We start from the raw sequence: 18,395 nt of genomic DNA, 5'->3' as shown, positions 1-18,395 counted from the left end.
AGACTCTTAACTGAGGCTTTCTAGACAGAACATACTTTGCTGGTATTGAAAGAACTTGCACTTTATGTCCTGGTTCAAAGTTCTGGTTTGCCCTGTGAAGCTCTGTAAACAGCTTGGAACTAGAGTCTGGCCAGAGCTGCCTTGAGCAGGTTTTCAGAGGCAGTACACACATTTTCTAAATTAATATCTGAAAGACCAATATGTGCAAGTCCATTCGTTAATATCAGGTTTAGGAGGCCTTGCTGCTGTACGCCTAATATTACAGGTTTGGGGGTGGGAATAAGGCACAAAAAAGGGACCTTTTTCCATGATTGAATGCACTCCCAGAAATATTCATGTTTCACTGCTTTTATTGTCTTTTAAGCACCCAGTCATACCTACTTTATTTTCCTGAGCATTTGATGAGCGGTGATATTACTTTCCATTGCTATTTTCAATAATTTGTTTGAATTTCGGAACTTCTTGATGTTGTACAGGGTATTATTATTGGTTTTGAATTACTAAGCTACCGTGGGGCATGACAGAAGAAAAACTGGATGTGGATGTTTTAGATAAATAGTTCCTTTTCTATCCAGGCAATGCTGAACTTGAATTCAGTTCTTAGTTTTGTTGCCGACATAACCCACACAAACCATTTTGATCACACATACTGTGAATAATATTTACTTTTGATTCCTGTAGGCCCTTCAGCTGTAAATGTGACAGTCTACCAAGAGGCAGCAAGCTAGCAAAGTAGTTAGTAGTTAGTAGTTGAACTTCTTGGCAGGGACGTAGGTAAGGGGGGTGAGGTTCTTGGGTTCAAACCCCTCCCGTTACATGTCTGGCTTGCTTGAAACAATGCATGGAATGGAACAGCCGGAAAGCCCTCAGTCACCGAACCCACCCCATAAAAAATATTTACCTACGTCACTGCCTCTTGGTAGCTTTTGATACAATCGACTATGGTAAACCTCTAGGGTGTGTGGACTAAGAAGAATTTCTGTGCTATTATGGCTCTGATATTTCCTGGAAAGCAGAGTTCATAAAGCGGTGATAAGAGGTTACTGCTCTTCATGGTCTTTGGACTGTGGGGTTCTACAAGGTTCCATAAAACTGTGTAGGTGCATCGTGGAGGATTGGGTATCTTCAGCATGTGGACACCAGCCCAGCACTGAGCAAGTAAATTGTTTAAAGCCAAAAGCCATTACAATATAACTTATAAAACAATAACAAGGAATAAAAGCAAATGTACAATAGGTCATTATACAGCCATTAATAGATCAGAAATTTACTCTCCAAAAGTAAATTTGCCTGGATTTTCTTGTCAGCCAAAGCAACAAGCGACCTATTTTATGTAATCAAGGGATTGGTATCAGATAACAGAAAAATCAGTTTATCTAAAACAGATAACAAATTTTGGCCTGTTACCGGCCCAGCAGTAATACTGTTTTAACTGTGGATTTGCTTATCTAGTGCCTAAAATTAGTAATGAACTGGAATGAGTTTAATCTTGCCAAAGGAAAGTTGGTATTGGTTGCAGATTCATCTTACCTGGACAATGGAGCTGGTTCATTCTGTTCTGGATGTGATTGTAGTCCTGACAGTCCACATTCACATTTTTGATCCAACGCCACTCTAGGATTTTTAGGTAGCCACTGTGGCCAGGAATTGCTTCTTGGGCAATTTGTCTTATGCAAATTGTAGTGACTTCCACACTGGTCTGTTGTAGCGTGCATTACACTGTGTTACATTTGAATGGTCTCTTATAAGCGCAACATATCACAGAACTTGTCTGTCTGATAGTTAGATTTACATCATATTACTCCAAAGGTACAACTACATAAACTTCCCATTTGTTCTGGGCCCAGATCAAAGTTTGTCCTTTAAACCCCTACATGGTTTTGAAGCCCTCAGTCGTACCAGTCGTACCACTGCCTTCTCCAACGCAACCCTACCTGTCATCTTAGTTCAGCTATGGAGGCTTCACTCTGTGTTCTAGGTCATAATAGGGCCTTCTGACTGTCAGCGACAAAGTTTTGGAACTCCCTTCTCCAGGACAATGTTTGGACCCACCCTGTTATGAGTCAGGTTGTGTCTATCCTTTTGAGATGCTAATAATGATAGTAAGACACGATGTTTTATTTTAGTTTGTTAATGTTGGATTTTGGTTGTAAGTTTTCTTTGGCTTGTGCTCAATTTTATTTTTTAATTGTTTTGATCTATTTTGCATTTAGTTGCATAATTTTTAATCTTTCGTTAGTGGATTAAGGGAAGGGATTGTTGAAAAGAAGGATATAAGCATTTAAAAGTCACATCAAATAGGGCAGTGGTGGCGAACCTATGGCACTCCAGATGTTCATGAACTACAATACCCATGAGCCCCTGCCAGCATGGGGGGAATGATTGCTCTTATTTGAAAGTGTTTGAAAAACTGTCACTTAGGGGAAGGCAGGCAGCTGTTTCGATTGGCTGGAGAAGATAGAACTCTGAATAAAGTATGGAAAGAAAGATACTGGCTGGACAGTATGATTTTTTTTCCACAGTAAGAGCTGTTCAGCAATGGAACTGCGTAAGGAGGTGTTGAGCTCCCACTCACTGGCAGTCTTTGAGCAGTGGGGCTTTGAGCTGATCGTGAGTTTGTTTGTTTGTTGGTCTTGTATGCCGCCCTTCCCCCCCAGTGGGTTGGACTTGATGACCTTTTATGGCCACTTCCAACTCTGATTCTACGGAACAGAACAACAAACCTGCTATTTTATGGGCATGTGATGTTGATAATTAGCTTATATTATTAGGATCAATCCTATTCCTGGTATTGGGTTGTAATGTATACTGTAACACTCCTTATTTTCCATACCTGCTGCTGGTTCAGGGTCTTCGGTGGCCTGAAGCAGAGGACAATACCAAACACAACTGACTGTTTGTTATACCATTTGCAGCATTTCAGGGCCATCAGTTGCAAGCAGCAGATATTCTAATTTTGTATTGATTTTCAGTAGCTGCTTTACAGACTGTTGATCTTATTAGCTGCTGCAAGCATGTTAATGCAGAGGTAGATGTCAGTTTGACTTCTAAGGAGGCTAGAAGACCATAGAAATGGTTGTGTTTGTTGCAAGGGATGAGATTTGATGGCTGTTTAAGCACAAAGTTCAAAGTATATATGTGACAAGCAGCTACAATAAAGTGTCAAACAACCCTTACTCAAAACACCAACATTTTGTAACTTTTAGTATGTTAAGCTGCCCTGTATTGCTTAATGTCTCTCTACAACATTAATTTGAAAGTATACACTGATTCAAGGTGAAATTCTGTGCAAAATTATAAATTCACCCTTTGCTACTGCAGTTAACTGACAGGTAAATCATGTGTTTGAAATAGCTTTGTAGAAATTGGCTTCCACAGTTAGAGAGCTGCTCATATTCTAAGGAGAACTGAAACCATCTGTTGGATGTTACGAATGACTCATCCATTCCATATGATGCATCACTTCTGTTTGGTACGGTTACCACAGCAGAGCTGAACGTGCTGGAAATGCCCCTCTTGCTTGGCTTCAGTCAAGCCTTCTCCTAGGACAGAGACTGCTACTTATCACTGAGGCACTTCAGTTAGCATATTTTGTTGTTGGATGTATCTAAACCTCACTGTTACAAATGGCAGAAAATGCTAAATAATCCAACCAGTAAGATTATAAAAGGAGATCCTACTATTTATGTGGCCATAGACAAATATTTTTCCCCCAGAGATTCCTGTAAATAGCACCTCCACCCCTACCAATAAGATTTAGGATTTGCCAAGTTTATTTGTTTTTCTAAAACATATTTGTACCTAGTCTTTCCTTTATGGCTGAAGTCACTTTATAATTTCAAGATTGAAAACATGCAAAATACAATAGAACCCCAACAATCTCCTTCTCCCAAGAAAATGCCAACCCCATTAAAAGACCTTGCAAATATTCAACCTCACAATGTTCCTAAAAACCTTTGAAGGTGGTGTCCTCCTTGTTGTCTTTGGTGAGAACTTTCCACTAGATCAGGGGTAGGGAACCTGCGGCTCTCCAGATGTTCAGGAACTACAATTCCCATCAGCCTCTGTCAGCATGGCCAATTGGCCATGCTGGTAGGGGCTGATGGGAATTGTAGTTCCTGAACATCTGGAGAGCCGCAGGTTCCCTACCCCTGCACTAGATGGAAGTCACTATCAAGAGAGGCAGGCTCCAGTTGATCAAGTAGAGTAATCTTATTTGGGAAATAGCTGAGGATCAAGCCCAGGACTGCAGTTAGCACACAGGGATAGTTCAACAACAAATACAAGTAATAATGCCAGTTGGCTGCAGACTGGCAATTTATGATAATTGGTTGATGTGTCTTTGTTCAAAATATTTCTAGAATGTTATGTAAATGCCATCATTTCAGGTGACTGAGAAATGGCTCAGCCATAACACCGAACCATGGTTTGAAATTATTTGAGTGAGTCTTGAGATCATGAATTTTCATGGTTTCCAGTCATGGGTTGGAGGGCAAGTAGTTTTCTGATTGGATGTCACAATGTAATCATTTGGCTCAAAGCAGGGAGGTTCAAGTTTTACTTGTAAAATTCATTGGGTTTGGGCGAGTCTTGGACCATAGGTTAAGCTAAAATAGAACCAATCTCATAGCGGGATAAAATGATGTAATGGGGAAATGACCGTATCCACCCTCCTGAACACACTGGAGAAAGAATGGGGCAGCAGTGTGAGAAACACAGAGATGGATCTACCATTTCAAGAACTGCAGTTTTTCAGTAGTTGTAACTTGAAAATTCTAATAAGCTATTCAGTTACCCTTAAAGCTACATCATGTGATTAACCATAGTATAATATTATAGATTGCACTTGTTTGTAAATTTCAGTAGCACATTGTGGTGTTTTTTCAGAACACAAATTGGTGGAGTTCTTTGTCTTGTCTGTATGCTGTCATTGCTGAACCATGTGCATTAGTGACAGTTTGCAACTGAGAACTTGAGATTGGATGAGCAATCAAGTTGGATGAACTTGAGCAATCCTGTGACGTAGGTTAGACTAAGGCTCATTCCACACATGCAGAATAATGCACTTTCAAACTGCTTTCAGTGCTCTTTGAAGCTGTGCAGAATACCAAAATCCACTTGCAAACAGTTGTGAAAGTGGTTTAAAAACGCATTATTTTGCGTGTGCGGAAGGGGCCTAAGAGTGACCTGAGGCCACATAAACCTTATTGGGTAGTTTTGGACCAGTGGCCACACAGAAAAGTTCTGTGGAGGACCTGGACTTGGACCTTGGTCATCCAGATCGTAATCAGAAACTAATATGCAACAAAAGGACTTGTCCTAGAGTACTCTGTGAGTTTCAAAGTTATGCAGAGGCATGAATCTGATAGTGGAATCGGAAGCAGAGTTAATCCTCTTCTAAGTTTGTTGATGTTAGTAAGCTTAGAAGTGTGTAACTGCTTTGGGTTGTACTGTGCATTTTCCCCATCCAAATCCAGATGTTGTGTTCTAGTGATACAGTAGCCATGAACTAGTTAGCTTTGCCAGCTTCAGGTTAGGAAATTTGTGAAGATTTGTTGGTGGAGCTAGAGGGGGAGGATTTAGGTGAAGATAATACTTCAGCAAGATATAATGCCATAACCACCCCTATCCCCAGCATCCATTTTATCCACAAGAACGAATCCCTATAGTCTAGAGATCCATTGTAATCCCAGGAATATCCCCAGGCCCCACCTGGAGGTTAGCAACCCCAGCGTTAGCTGCTGCTGTTTCTTTGAAAGAGCATCTGTTCCAGTTCTTGGAAGTGAGTCAAATTCTTCCAGCATAAGTACATTCTTCTCAAAATTTATAAGGTTGGCCTTACATTTGGGGCTCTGTATCTCACTAGATCAAAGAGAGTTCTTGTTTGGTTTTCAGGCAGGCACAGTGCAATCAAGCAAGGAATTTTAGCATAAACACCAGATTTTGTCATTTGCTTGGGTTTTTATCCATGTGATGCTCTGCTATGTGCAACATATATCAGTAAGGCGTTTTCTGAGTCTAATTTTAAAGTGAAATTTTCATAGTTCCTTTGCAGTTTACCATTGTATTGTTATTTTGTGCAGAAGCAACCTTTATTATTAAATGGTACATTTGAAGTTTGCTTCTCTCTCTTCCTCTTTCTAGAGAAAGAAACATTTGCAGCCCAGTCTGGGAACAGGGAGGGATGTGTGTGTAAGAAATGGCTTTAGGAACTAGCAGGATAGCCGTATCAGAGCATTTGTCCGCCTCGCCAGTATAAGTGGAACTTAAGCCAGTGGGGAGGGGAAACAGGCATCGTGGAGCTCCACAGCACACAACCCTGAATGGCATGCTGCCTGAAGATCTGTGCCAGCCCAAACCTAGCCACCAGTGCAGCTGGGGGCAGCTAAGGGCATTCCTGGGGTGGAGCTGACTTTAGATGACTACCACTAGGCTCCTGAGCCAGGAACACCCCTGGTGCAGGCCTCCAACTTGCGCCACCATAAGGGTGGTGTAAGTTTGTTTTGCCCTATGGAGGGTTTTCAGGCTGCCAGGCCCACCCACCCCTTCCCTTACATGCCACCCCTCCCCTTCCTCTGCTAGGGTGGGTGTGCCATATCCAGATGCCGGGCTCCCTTCCCCTCCCTCCCTTGCATGCCTCCCCTCTCTCTCCCTCCGCTAGGGTGGGTGGGCCATGTCCAGATTCCGGCCCCCTCCCTTCCCTCCCTTGCATGCCACCCTCCCCCTCCCTTCCCTCTCCCTCTGCTAGGATGGGTGGGCCATGTCCAGATGCCGGGGCCCCTCCCTCCCCTCCCTTGCATGCTACCCCTCCCCCCCTGTCCCCTTGCATGCCACCCCTCCCTCCCCCTCCCTTCCCTCTCCCTCTGCTAGGGTGGGTAGGCCATGTCCAGATGCCGGCCCCCTCCCTCCCTTCCCTTGCATGGGTTTTCAGGCTGCCAGGGGTTTCCTGATTTTTGTTGCCTCCCCACATTGCCTGGAAGCCTTTTGGTGGCAACATGGCTGCACAGGAATAACACCATCCCCGGCTGCTGCAAACCTCCGGATTGGGCTGTTTGATTCATTCACTTACAGGTGAATGTTCTTCTCCAATAAGTAGCTGAAGGCTGTACCAAGGAGTTTCTGTATGGAGACCTCCATTGTAGCAACCAGGCCAGTCATGCACTTCCTCAGTTCCCGCACAAGAGAAAGCGATGTGTGTGGTGGTATGTGTGCGCTCACACATGTGTGTGCGGATTTCAGCAGCAGAGGCCATTGACATAATCTATGTTTTTGTACAACAAACTTGTGAATACTGTTGTAATGTGTGTAACAGAGGGAGGAGAGTATGATTGTACAGTAGCATATCAGTAAATAACAAATTTATGAAATGGATATCTTTGTTTTGTCTTCTCCAGATTGAGAGGATGGAAGTCGGTGCTGTGGCTCCAAGAAACAAAACAGGTAAGCATGGGCCACCGTAGGTCTTCAATAGATATATTTGTAAAGCTTGAAATAAGCAAAATATCAGGGTGCCTTGATAGAAATATAAAATCTGTTGGAGGTCTTTCACTTATCTATGCTTATTATTATTTATCTATGCTTATTATTCAATCTTGTTGGTACTCTGCTTAAATAGATCATTTCAAAGGTCATATTTTGCTAAGATAGACTAGATTGTGCCACCTTCCTGTTGATGTTGTCTTCCTTTCATTATTAACCCCCCCTTTTAGAGTGCAGAAACTTTTTTTTTAACCCTTACATTTGAATGGGCACAATCAGTTGATCGTGATGACTGTTCTGTCATTATTTTACTTTCCATGTCATATTATTAAATGTTAAAAACACAATTGTAATAGAAATACAGTTTCAATGTTTGTAAGTACTCTTTCTGTTCTGAAGTTACAGCAGTTCTGTTTGTGTTTCGATTGTTGTCTGCAAGTTCAGAGTTGCTTATCTTATGTTGTAATGTAGAATCTGAAAATTACACTTACTGTGTCTTATGTTGCAGATATTCTTGTCATATTTGTGTGCCTTGATGGTGGCTAGTTCATATAATCTCTTAGCCCTTATATCTCTTATCTCTCTCTTTTATCATTCTGCAGACTTTGAAACGCATATGGTTATCTACATTCCTTGCTTCACTGTACTGTGAACTCTTTTATAAATACTATGGATTTTATTCAGGTGAATCTCAATACTTCTCATTCTGGAACCCCATAAGCAATATTCAATTGAATGTTTGGTGGATTAATTCTAGTTAATATGCAAAATCCAGATTCATGCATTTCTCTACACCAGCCCCTTTTCCTTCAACCCTCACAACAAACACCTTGTGAGGTAGGTGGGACTGAGAGAGCTCTGAAGAACTGTGACTAACCCAAGATCACCCAGCTGGCATGTGTTGGAGTGCACAAGCTAATCTAGTTCACCAGATAAGCTTCCACCACTCAAGTGGCAGAGCGGGGAATTAAACCCTGTTCTCCAGATTAGAGTACATCTGCTCTTAACCACCGTACCATGCTGGAGAGAAAGGGGGATATAAATCCAAACTCTTCCTTCTTCTTTGCATCTTTTTCTCCGCAGTCTCCAGAATTTCTTAGCCAAACGTGGCATGAGTGAGCTTGCAAGAGTTGTTTGTCGCACATTTAGAATATTTCTTTCCAAATGGATTTTCCTTTATCCTATGTAAATTAGATTGTAGTGTGGTTTGGTTCAGACATGAACAACAATTTCATTTGCAATCTCTGAGACGGTTGGAATGAAAATTGTTTTTGTTAAAAGCATCTGAAAGGCATATTTCTATGAAGATTGGAGGGAGTGGTCGTTGAAACTGTCCAGAACCAGAATGTTTGCATTCCTGAAAATTCTTTTGAAATATTTCTTCTTTTTTTCACCAAGGCGCAGTTATTACAGTACAGTATCCGTCTTTCCCTGGATATAACATCTTTTTCTTCAACTGTCTTTGTTGTGAGTGTGTACTTTTCCACAGAGGCTTCTATGCCTGAAAATACTCTTCCCCCCTCCTTACAGTACCAGTGCTATTTCAGTTAGCACAAAGTGGCATTATAAATTGGATTAAAATATAGTGAGTAGCTCTTGTGCAGTAATTTGTGTGGGGGATAATCATTTCTTACAAATTAGGTTTGAGTTTTGAGTTACCCAGATATATAATGTACTGTTTAATCATGAATCTTGTTGATTTTATTGGACATGTTGACAGCTTTTGATACTGTTGATGAGTATCTTAACAGATCTTAATAGTGTGTCTGGAAGCCCTGGGAATAAAGGGAAATTATATCAGTGGAACATGACCTTCAGTGTCCCTGGAAGATTGGTTCTTTCACCATTGTTATCTAATATCTAAGTATGTCCTTGGCACATGGTCTGGAACCTAGGGGATAGCTGTCACCAGTGTGCAGATGACACCTAACTATACATTTCTTTAACTGAACCACCAGCAGTTGTAATCTCAGGGCTAAACCAATGCCAGGAAAGACTGAGGAGGTACTGATAGAGAATGCTGATTTTGCTGGGGTTCCACCAGTACAAATGGATTGCGTGACAGGCTGCTGTTCTTACTTGGTGAAAAGCCTTGAAGTCACAATGGATCCAGTGCTGCTGTTAGAAAAGCAAGTTGGGCTATGGTTTGAGTTCACCACCTGGCTCCTTATCTTGACTGTGTCAGCCTTGCTATGCTTATCGATGTCGCTGTAACCTTGAGCCTAGAGTATTGCAATGTATTACATGTGAAGTTGCCCTTGCAAACTGTTTCGAAACTTCCGATTAATGCAGAATGCTACCACTGGATTATTGACTGGTTTAAGCCAGTTCGATCATATCATTCCTGTACATCGGCAGCTTCACTGGTTTACTTATTTGTTTCTGGGAACAATTCAAAGAGCTGGTTACCTTTAAAGCCCATCATGGGGGGGACAGGACACATATCTAGTGCCTTTCCTCATATGGTTCTCTGAGTTCAGCTAAGGTAATCAAGCAGCTTGGATCGAGCTTAAAACTATAGGCTTCCTCTGGTTGTGGTGGGTTTTCCAGGCTGTGTGGCCGTGGTCTGGTGGATCTTGTTCCCAATGCTTCGCCTGTATCTGTGGCTGGCATCTTCAGAGATGTATCACAGAGGGAAGTCTACACAGAGTCCCAAAGTCCATGTGGAGCTCAGGGGCAGGGCAAGCCCAGCTGGCTCCACTCCCAAAGTCCACATAGAGATAATTGATTATTGACTGGTTAATGTCTTTGGTATCTGGTGGTGATATATGAGGCAGGAGTTGCCCTTAACTTGATGTACCTTGCTTTGTGTGTTTTAACTATGTTTTTAATTGCATATGTTTACATTTTGCAAGTTACCTTGAGCACTGGAAGGACAGGATACAAACATTTTAAATAAAATAGTAAAATTAGTAAATGTTTTTTTTTCTTACCGAAGGTTATATATTTGTGAATGTCTATAGTCAGCTCCAATAAATCTTTTGAACCATTTCAAGAAATTACTACTTAACATGCAGATATGAAATTTTTGGTAGTTTTTGAATTTTCCTGATTTGTGAGGTTAGTTAAAACTAGATTGAGATTCAGTCACGACTCCAAAGATATCTTACCGTTATGCTTAGTGAACGAGACGGAAGACTCTGTGTATTTGGTTTGCCTGTGATCAGTATGTGACTAGGTCTGAGATCAGTATCTGATATGAAACGCAGTGTGCAGTCTGAGGTTTAAGGTTCAGAGAGTGCATAGGAGTTTATGCTTTGACACATTAGCTAATCCTTCAGCCTCCTTGAGATGTAATCCTTGGAGAGAACATAACTTCTTAGCATGACTAATCTTTTAACCTTTGTCCTGTCCTCAGTACATTTGCACATGCCCCACTGGTCATGTAGTGGCTTAACCTTTTTATATATATAAAAAAACCCTAGTAGCACACAATCCTGAAAAAGAGCGTTGAAGCAAAATGCATGCCCTAATGTGATTAAAACTGAGCAAGAAAATTCATTCTGACAGGTTTCTTCTTTGCTTCTTAATTAAGGTTTTGGTAATGCTCGGCATGAGGGGCTTCCCTTGAAGGGTGTTCAGCAGCTTCAGTTAGACCAGGGGTCTGCAACCTGGGGTCTGCAACCTGTGCCCAATTGACCATGCTGGCAGGAATTGTAGTTCATGAACATCTGGAGAGCCGCAGGTTGCAGGCCCCTGAGTTAGACTAAAATGTGGCTGGTAGTTTGTTTACTCTTGGAGGATAGGACTCATCAGAATTGTGGGTAGAGTGTCGTATCTTTAGAACAGTCACGTACTCTCTGCCTAACCTACCTCACAGGATTTGTTGTAAAGATAAAATGGAGATGAGGAGAACAACTTAAGTAGGTTTGGGTCCCTGTTGAGGGGGAAGAAAGGTATAAATGAAGGGTGTAATAATGAATGTAACAGAGGATGAGGGCAGATTAAAGGTTGATTGGCTGGTGGGTGGGAGAAAGCAGGGAAAGGGGAGACAGGACTGCCAGAAGGAAGGAATGAGGAAGTAATGGAGAATGGAATACAGAAGAAAAAGGGTTATCCCCCGTAAGACCTTGAGTGTCCCCCCTGTATGATTTTTAAATTATACATTATCTTATACAGTTTGGGGTATATAAATACTTTGAATAAATGAACAGAATTTATTTTGCACAGCTGTTTTGTATTGAATTCCTTTCCTTAATCTTCTTGTGCTTTATAAAAATATATAGACGCTTCTCAGTACGTCTTCAATAATGCCTCATAGAACATATCCACATTTTAGCATTTAACAGTGCAATCATAAGTCAAGGTATAACCTTCCAAGTCTATTTTACTGTAAGTCTGGCAGTTCTGGTTTGTTCCCTTCTACTACTATACAGAGCTCTTAGCTACTCATTTCCAGTTTCTAGCTGGCAGTACAGTGAGTCTGCCATGCTCATTTACACTATATATGATATGTTTTAATTGTCTTTATGTATGTCCTTTTTGATTTTGAACTCTGGCTTCAGAGTGCTTATATTACTTATAGCACATGTTGTCATGCCTCGCCTGCAATTTTTACTCTTTTACACTTCTTAATTAATCTGATAGACCTCATAAACAACAATATTTTAACAATAGCTACTATGCTGTTTGAATACTACCAATGGTAGTTGCTCCAAATGGGAGTTTTCACCTGTCCAGGGACCATAATAGTATTAATTGTCATACTTGCAGCATTGCTTTGGAGAACATTTCTAAGATCCCCGTAGCCATATAGGTTGCCTTTAAAGTCTCTCTCTCTCTTTTAATTAATCTTTAGATTTTTTTTGGCATCAGATAGTGGTAGCACAGTTGTTCAAAAAGAGCATTCTCCTTCCATGGACTTGGTTTTAAATGTATTTGTGATGGACTGCTGGTTAAGGGTTAATTTTAAAGTGCTGTTCTGTCAGAGCAAAAGGAATTTAAGGAGTAAACTCAGAGCTCCACCTGACTGGCTGGTACTGCAGCTGTTTAAAAGGCCAGAGTGGGGTTGGAGTGGGATAGAGGAAAAAAAGGGGGGAGAAGGATAGAAGGAGGGAGCTTTGGTTCTCAAGAGGCTGGATGGCAGGGTGGTGGTAAAGGACCAGGAAGGCCAGGCTGAATGGGAAACCTGTGCCAAGGTCCTAAGGAAACATCATCACAAGGGCAATACTGAACTCACACGGAGGGTTACTATGTCTGTCTCTGAGGAGAAAGCACCAAGATATGGGACAGTGAAGTTATGTGGATTATTTAGTTAACAGAGGGTGTTTCCGCACTACAAAAGGGAGTGAAGGTCGACTCGGTTCCCTTCAATGGGGGGCGATTCCTGGCTGTCCGCACAGCAACTTCCTTGGCCCCCTGGAACCGAGCTAAGTGGGCGGGTACCTGTTTCGCTCCTCGATCGTGATTGACGCTTGTGTTACGGAGGGAAACGGGAACGTTCTTTGTTTTTTTTACAGTTTCCGTACGTCACAGCTACGTAGCATTGACACGCTGAACTACTTCCGGCGCAGTCGGAGCTACGAAGCTTTGGCGCCAAAATTTTTCCAGTCAGTGATTTCTCCTCGTCACTTTGAAACGATCTCGATATCGTAGCTTCGAAACGTGAGGGAAACTGTATAAAAAAAGCCGCGCTCTCTGCCCATCACGACTCTCCCATTCTGCGCATGCGAACGAAGCGGCTCCTGATTGGTTGAATGGATGCGGTGTCGTTTTGATGCGTCAGCATTTCGAAGCTTCGAAGCGATATCGGCCTTGTTCCACCAGCGAGTCGCAGTTCATAACTGCGACAGGGATGTCGCGGTTCCGAGCGGGGGGAACAGAGACAAGACAACGTCGAGCTCGGTTGTAGTGCGGATACACTGAGTTGAACCTGAGTAGAAACCGGTACAACACCGTAAGTGCGGAAGGTCCCAGAGTCAGGAGTGGGTTTCCAGGTGGAATACCCCAGAGCCTGCTCTGGGAAGCCCAGTGTGCCTCTCTCTTGGGGAAAGGAATTGGATTTTTAAATATCAGTCAAGTTCTGTGTGTGACCGGGAAAGGTTTTCCCTGGGTAAGAAGTTTAGTAGGATCGTTAAAACTGAACCAGAGAACTGGTTGGAAACTATAATAGAATACCTGAAACAACTAAAGTGTGTAGTAAAAAACTAAAGTGTTTAGTAAAATATTCCTTCCAGAGAAAAATAAAAGTTTAATTATCTCTGTAACTTAATTCTATAAATAAACATTTCATCTTTATTTGCCTGTTAATTAGTCATTTAAGAAGTAAAGAGTCAGTTTTGAATGGAAAAGTAAAAATCCCCTCACCGAGTTACCAGTATGTGTATACCCAAGTGGTGGCAGTTAAGAGTAAGGCCGATAGGAACTCCTGAGGAACCTTACGTGTGTGCCCACTCAGTCTGTGCTAGCCGCCGTTACAGTATTCTTTCTCTGTGATTCAGTCATATGGTTTTATTTTTGTATACATTGGTCTTGCTTTCAAAACAAAAAAAATATTCTGTTAACAGTCAGTTAATATTGTATTATGATATGACAGTTTGTAACGAGCATGTGCAAACATTTTTGCGGTCAGGAGTTGGAATGAATTTTAGACTGTCACATAAGGTCAAGAAATCTAACTCATGAATCCCTAAATGTGATAAGCTGCTCCATACTGAGGTGGGGGAGAGTGTACTTTCTGGAAACAATAAGTTTGTTTTCATCCTAAAACTGCCTCTTTTATTTTTAAGCTCTGGAAAACAGAGTGAGCTGATTGCCGCACCCAAAATACCATGAAATCTATGTTCTTCTGGCACTCCCGTCCCATTCTCTAGTCTCTGCACACTTCAGTGAAATAGATCTAGCCATGTCGAACTGTGATAGGCCCGGCGTTTTTGTAACGGGGGAAATTGTTCCTCCTACATAAGTCACAGACTTTCTGCAGATGAACTGGATTTCCCAGCATGGTCTTGCTCCTCCTCTTTGCTTAAAAGCTGCTGACATTGCTTTGTACACGGAAAAATGCAGATGGAGAAGAAGCAGTGACTTTGGTAAGAATTATTTATTAAAGAGCTTTATCTAGGCAATATATAATTCACAGCTTGTTCTGTTGTTTTGCTGCTTGCTGTATTGCTTTTGATGGATTCCCTGTTTTTTTTTACAAAATCAAAAAGAAAGAGATTGTAGATTTGTCTGTGAACACAGCAGGGAAGTTTTCCCTAAAGCTGTGAACGGCACATAGAGAGACTTCAAAAAGTTAGTCTGCTGTAGGGTCCTTTGCTTGCCTGTCGTAAAGGCAGTAATCAGAAGAGGAGGAGAAGATCAGCGTTTCCTGAGTTAACATTGGAATAGTTGGTTGCATTTCAGTATACAGTAGATCTCTTTGAATGCTTAGGAATAACCACAGAAGGGTTGAGAAATTAAAATGAAAACGCTGGTTTGGAGCACATTTAACTACGGTAAAATGCAAAAACTAATATAGTTATAATTGTTAATGTAGCTTGATTGTAACTAATCGAAGTTACAATCACTGTTTCACTTTATGTAGCTCTTGAGGGGGAGGGTTTAATATCTCTGGAAGAAGGTATCATTTCAGAATAAATTTGAGCTTCATGGTTGAATGAGGGATCCTGCAGCAATTGCTTGTTTTCTTTTACTCTAGTTTCCCTTTTGAAATGATCTTTATGTCTCATCAATAGTAATCTCCACATAAAGCATCCCAGTCTTGGGTTCTCTTATGTTGCTATAGTTAACTTCCCCTGGTTGACAGCGTCTCTTTGATAGTCACTTGGTGACTCAAAGCGTAATAGGATTATGTCTGCTGTCACAATTGTTTATGCAGAGGTGAAATAGGAACAGCACTGCATATGTTAGTATCTTTAAATGCAGTGTAGGTGTTTGAAACAGGTTGGGCCAGCACCTTGCCGTGTGTGTGTGTGTTCTCTGTGGACCGTAAACTAGTGTGTGGTCTACAATCTAAAGTCCATTGTATTAGTGATTCATGAACAGTACAGTCCTAAGCAGAGAATACATTTCTACCGTAAGTCTATTGATGTCAAAGGCCTTAGGAAGGTGTGGCTCTGCTTAAGGCTGGACTGTAAGAAGGTGGTATTTGCCATTGTTGGGAACATATGCAGCCTTTGGATAAATACCACTTTTAAGCAGAAAATATAACCTTAAGTTCTTTATCATATTGTCATCTGCATGACATTTTTATCCCATTTAACAAATTCAGTTTTCTTTCTCTTACTTTGATGTAAACTGTGGCTGGTGAGTGGTGGTAGTCTTCAGGATTCTTTATAGATTCTTGTGAAAGCTGAACATATTTTAAACCTATCTGCTGAAAGCTGAACATATTTTAAATCTATCTATAAAAGTAGCATTATAATGTGAAAACTAATGGCATTTTAAAAATTCACTATAGGGGAAAAACTGTACCTAAAAACGCAGTAAACTAGCTATCTTTAGAAATCAAATTAAAACTTCAGTTCCTAAATGGCAAGGACCTTTGCTTTGTGTTGAAAACGGGAACTTTTCTTCAGTGGATAAACAGATTGATTTTAAAAATAGCATTTCAGTTGGTTTTGAAAAAGTAACGAAAATCTTGCATGTAGTTTCAGGCTGCACTGAAGAGATTTGTAATATAAGGAGACATCTCAACATGAGGTAGGTCTTATGACTTTTCAATATGATGGATTTAAAAAGCAAACACTTCTCTGCCATGGAGACACATACTCTCCTTGGTGATGAGTTCAGAGAGTTGGTGGTTGAGCTTCCTGAGGCCCACAATTCGGAGGGCAAAGACCACCTTTTTGGGTCCATGTGAGATGCATGCTGGATATGAAAGGGCAGAGCAATTCAAAGGCTCAAAGGAAAGAAAAAAAACAGGACAAGATGAGGTGGCAAAAGGCTGTTTATTAGCATTCAAGTGTTACACCCAGATACCTGCAGGAACTTGGTTGCAGGGGGATTAGTTACTGGCCCCTTCCGCACATGCAGAATAATGCATTTTCAATCCACTTTCAATGCACTTTGCAGCTGTTCAGAACAGTGAAATCCACTTGCAAACAATTGTGAAAGTGGATTGAAAGTGCATTATTCTGCATGTGCGGAAGGGGGCTCAGTGAGGCTCCCATTACTCTGCACTTTCTGCACTACAGTTATCTAGATATAACCACATGATTATACTAGAGCAGGATTAATATTTTTCTATAAATATGCACTCCTGTAAAAAGCAAATCAGATTTCTCTGGCTGGGAGTCCCAGAAGACTAGGTGAGATTCCTTGAGTAACTTGGGCTTTTTGATAATCCCTAAAAAACATTGAGACAAAAACCAAAACCTGGTTTGCTTTCTAAATTGATTCCTTTCTATAATACTATTAAGCAATGCTAATAATATTACTAAGAACTGGTTATTTTAGCATTTATTTTCACAGCAGTTGTAGTGTTGACTTTTTCATGCCTGTATTTATTTCCATCTTGCTAAATAAAAAGAATACATTTTATCTCAGTAAAAGCGAACGTTTCTGCAGGTATTCTGTCTGGTTTGCTGTTACTAATTTGTAGAACTGAATCCTTCCCCTTACTCTTTGCAACTGAAAAGTTGTAAATTACCATTAATAATATAAATCCTGGATAACTCTGTTGTTAATCAATTTTTTACAGGCAAAGCCTTAAACATTGTTAATCACATATCTTCTAATAGAATGTGGGAGGAAATCTCTCATTAATACTCGTTCTGAGTATTCAAAAATAGTGCTGTCAGTTTCACTATAACACCACATGTAGTAGAATAATGATGGTTTGGTTGACCTGAACTATAACAATTATTCACAGTCAAAAAGGAATTCATGGTAGTGTAAGTACCTGTGGAAAGGTTCAGTTACAAACTACAAAGTCCTAGCCAAGTCCAGAACAGCCATGTGGTTATCTGGAGCAGAGATTCCTCCCCTCCCCCACAAATACTAGCCTCTATCCTATCTCTGTGGCCCATGAAAAGCTACTTTGGGATGTTAAATTGCATCTGTGGCTGTGGGATGCTCTTCAGAATGCTGTATTTTAGGCCAAAGCTGTGAGTGCTTTCTAAACTGTTGGTCTTTATATTCATGTTAAATTATTACAGTTTGCTAGTGCTAGTGAATGCAATAGACGGCCTCTACAAATTAGGGTTGGAGTGGTTATTAATCCAACTTGTGTTTGTAGAATTGTTCGCTTCTTGTGCCACATGGCAGAGTTGCTAGCTTGAAATTAGTGTTTATCTCTGCAACAAGACTTTTTGGCAAAGAGAAATTTTCTTAGCAGTACTCTCTCTCTCTCTCTCTCTCTCTCTCTCTCTCTCTGTCCTCCCCATTCTTCCATTAGAAAGGAAGCAATAAGATTCTCCAATCTTTGAAAAGTGAATAGTTGTCACCAGTGGCGTACCGCCAGTGGATGCACACTTTTCAGTCACGGGGGGGGGGGGGGGGGGTGCCAGGCACTGGCCGCGCCCCCAAGCTCGGCCTCTCCTGCAGCACGGTGACCCAGCTGGCACCTGGCGGCTCCCCCTGTACTGGGGTGCCACTTGCTGGCGCCCAAGGATGGGCCCAGCCGTGCTACTGGGGGGCCTCTCCCCTGCTGGGGGATCACACTGGCACCTGAGGCCAGGCCTAGTCGCACAGTGGAGAGGCATCTCCCATGGGGGGGGGGATCATGCTGGCATTGTCTGGTTGCGTCAGTGGCAACTGGCGCCGAGGCCGGACCCTGCTGCGCAGGTGGGAGCCTCCCTGCAAAGGGGGTGATCTGGATTCCTGGCCTCCCTGCTGACGGGGAGGGCAGGAGCCAGCCTGAGCCTCCTGCCAGAGCTACTGCTGTAAGTGGAGCAGGCGGTGGGGGGCGCTTGACCAGGTGTTGCCCCCAGACGCCATTTTCCCTGATGCACCTCTGGTTGTCACTTTTTATC

At 41.7% G+C, this 18,395-nt stretch overlaps 1 protein-coding gene across 7 annotated transcripts in view; it reads left to right on the top strand.

The window, feature by feature from the left end:
- The window catches only part of SGMS1 (sphingomyelin synthase 1), a 110,336-nt gene that overhangs the window by 52,838 nt on the left and 39,103 nt on the right, over nucleotides 1-18,395 (top strand). For 3 of the 7 annotated variants that reach the window (XM_048505470.1, XM_048505467.1, XM_048505468.1), the window contains one exon: nucleotides 7,395-7,440. The exons of 1 other annotated variant lie outside the window; for it this stretch is intronic. The gene's annotated coding sequence lies outside the window, so the exon portion shown is untranslated. Of the gene's footprint in view, nucleotides 1-7,394; nucleotides 7,441-8,081; nucleotides 8,164-14,412; nucleotides 14,508-16,101; nucleotides 16,123-18,395 lie in introns of those variants that run through there. 3 more of the 7 variants (XM_048505469.1, XM_048505471.1, XM_048505472.1) reach the window with 3 other exon arrangements.

Source organism: Sphaerodactylus townsendi, linkage group LG08 (assembly GCF_021028975.2).
Source record: "Sphaerodactylus townsendi isolate TG3544 linkage group LG08, MPM_Stown_v2.3, whole genome shotgun sequence".
Lineage (NCBI taxonomy): Eukaryota > Metazoa > Chordata > Lepidosauria > Squamata > Sphaerodactylidae > Sphaerodactylus > Sphaerodactylus townsendi.
Note: the sequence above shows the minus strand (reverse complement) of the source record. Positions and strands in the feature narration are given on the sequence as shown.